At 24.6% G+C, this 3,178-nt stretch overlaps 2 non-coding genes across 2 annotated transcripts; one reads left to right on the forward strand and one right to left on the reverse strand.

Moving 5' to 3' along the window:
- Positions 1-707: 707 nt before the first annotated feature.
- Positions 708-779, reverse strand: Trnap-cgg (transfer RNA proline (anticodon CGG)). The gene has a single exon. It is a non-coding gene; the product is annotated as a tRNA-Pro (tRNA).
- A 1,340-nt stretch (positions 780-2,119) lies between these two features.
- Trnaa-cgc (transfer RNA alanine (anticodon CGC)) lies at positions 2,120-2,191 on the forward strand. Its single transcript has one exon. It is a non-coding gene; the product is annotated as a tRNA-Ala (tRNA).
- Positions 2,192-3,178: the final 987 nt, after the last annotated feature.

A 3,178-nucleotide genomic window follows, 5' to 3' on the forward strand; every position in this document is an offset into this window, starting at 1 on the left:
TTTTGTAGAACCTTTGCATCTATGTTTAGCAAACTGATGAAAAATACAATTTTAAAAATACTAATTCATATTTTTCATGAAGCTAAACGCTTTAAAAGTATTTTTTAAATCTTATTTTTCAAATAAATTATTTGAAAGCTCTTCAAGTTGGCTCAGTAGAAGGTGTTGTAATTTAAATAATAACCTTATTCTATATATATATATATATATATATATATATATATATATATATGGCATACGATTATCAGCACTAAAAAATAAAAAAGTGTATTAAGTCAGGTTATGATTATAATAACCAAGTTAAAACAGTGAGAAAAATATCGTTTTCAGCGACTTTAAATTAGAGGGAAATTTATTTTTGTTATTTTATATAAAAATTTCTGTTCAGTTTTAAAATTAAATCTACAAAAAAGGTGTAGTCTACAATCATAAGTTAAACAATATGCATCTTTAACAACTGACCATAAAGCCTAACTTTATAATTCCTAATATTATTTTGCATAACTTGTTCAGTAGTTTATATTGAAATTTCACACTAACATCAGTTTTATTATTTCTAGTTAATCAAACATAACAATTCATCAATATATATATAATTCATACGAAGCTCGATTCGATGGTTACTAATGAGACTTAAGATATTTTATTTCTCAATAACCTAGTTCAAAAAAAAAAAGGTAAACCTTTATTTTGAACTAAAAGAACATGGGCCTGTCCGGGAATTGAACCCGGGACCTCGCGCACCCGAAGCGCGAATCATACCCCTAGACCAACTAGCCACGAGAAGCTAACTTTTTTTTCGTTTATAAAGCTAATATGCAAACAATTTTCATATGTAAGTAATAGTATTTGTGATTGCATTTCGCAATAAGTTATACATGTTAAATTGTCTCGAAATAATACTTTTATCTAATTAAATTTAACTCAATTAAAAAAGTAAATTGTTAGTTTAATTCCATTAATAAGATAATTATAAAAAAAATCTGTAACTTTTTCTGAAATAATATTTTATTTAACAATTAAAAGCACATTAGTAATCTTATAACATACGTATATTTACAGATTAATTATGAATGTAGTTTTTTGTCACTTACTTATATTTGGTGTGATTTACCTACGGTCTTAACAGAAATTTAATTCTAACAAATTTTAAAATTTTGTCATCTTAAATTGTTTAATAAAGTTAAAATCTAAATAAAAATAAAAAGAATTAAAGTAAAAATGCGGGCAAAATGAAAATTTTTTGGTAATAATCGTTAAGAAAAATGTTGTATAATTAAACAAGTTTTTATGTAACTCATTTAATTTATTATTATTTACAAAAAAAAACATCTCAACTTTTTATTTACACAGCCTGCTTAGTAATCTGTATTATTTAGATTTATACTGTGCTCGAACAGTGCAAAGGGGGTAGTTGTCGAAATTTGCGCTAGCGGGCAAAATTGCACGACTTGGCTAAATTGCACTAGGGGACTAAATGTAAAGACACTTATAAACGAGGCGACTAAATTACACTAAAAAAATTTTTTACAAAGACAGTTTAGCACGCAGAGTCGTTTTTGCACGAAGACACTTTTGCACGAGCAGACAATTTTGCAAGAAGTCATTTTTGCACGGGTTGAATTTATTTATTTAATAATTTTATTTTTTTGTTAATTTGAAAATATATAAACATTAATTTTAATTATCTTTTTTCTTATCACTATTACTCCTAAACCTTACCCTCGGTCGATAGTTTTTGCTTCTATTAACTAATTTGTTTTTGTTTTTCTATTTATAGTTTTTCTCTATAAAAGTTTTTGTTAGTTAATTTTAATTTTTTATTTTTACTATCACTGTTATCCATAATCCTTACCCTCAGTCAGTAACTTTTTTTTTTCTACCTAATAAAAAAATGATTCTTTCAGTTTTTTTTTTGTTATACAGATATATATATATATATATGTTTTTTTTTTGTTTTTTTAACTGTCGTGCAAAAATGACCTTCCGTTCAAAGTTTTCTTTGTGTAAACTATTCCCCTTGTGATAATTTGTCTTCGTGCAATTTTTACCTGTTTCAAGTACATAAATACATACAAACATTCAATATATAAAGCAAATTATTGACCTACAACCAAGTGGGGATGTAGCTCAGGGGTAGAGCGCGCGCTTCGCATGCGTGAGGCCCCGGGTTCAATTCCCGGCATCTCCACATTTTTAATTTTAACTTAATTAAGAGTTACTTATTTTCATGAATATAAATTTGAAAATTTATAACTATTTACTAAAAATCAGAATATAGTTATTTAATAGCTTTGAAATAATTAGGATACCATAAAGATTTATACAGTAAAGATAACAATTTATAATTAAAAACAAAGGAAAATTGAACAAATTTTATATAAAATCAAGAAGTTCAAGAATAATCTTTTAATAACTTATTCTCTAAAACCTTCTATGTTGTAATTCATAAAGTTTTGATGCAAGTTTTTATAGATTTATGATTAATTTTTTGTCACAAATTTTAAGTGATTAATAACTAAAAAAACTTATAACTATTAATTAACATAATATTTTTTTTAAATATTAGTAAAAATATGATCTTTTTATTTCATTTTATGAAATTTACTATTTTTTGACATAAATTGATTTGTTTAAATTTGTTATCTAAGTGTCATTATTTTTATACTTTTATGTTGTGTATGAAAAACATTTTATTCAAGAAACATTTACCATTGTTTTCACTTATATTGTTGAAAAGTTTAAAATGAGTTAAAAATACCTAAAAATATGTTAAACATCTAAATGTTTCAAACTAAGTGACTTTTTTACTTAACAAACGGACCACACGTGGTCACTGGTGGTGAGTAACTAACGTTGTGGCCTTGACAACCCGGGTCTAATCCTAGTTACAGTACCTATTTGCTTATACTTCACTAAAATACTAATTTTTACTAATATAAGCTTTTTAAAGTATACTGAGTAGTTTTTAATGGTTTGTTAAGTTTAAAATGTATAAATCAAAAGTTTATAACATTTAACTAAAAATCTTAATTGTATTTATTACTATTATAAATTTTATTTATCAAATATTTAACTTATTACAAACAATTTTGTTAACATATAGAACATAAAGCATTAAATAAACTAAATGTTTAGTTTACCAAACTAAACGTTTATGCATTCTTAGGCAATAAAT

The sequence above is a fragment of the Thalia democratica genome, chromosome 1 (assembly GCF_965202585.1).
Source record: "Thalia democratica chromosome 1, ktThaDemo2.hap1.1, whole genome shotgun sequence".
NCBI classification, from domain to species: Eukaryota; Metazoa; Chordata; class Thaliacea; order Salpida; family Salpidae; genus Thalia; species Thalia democratica.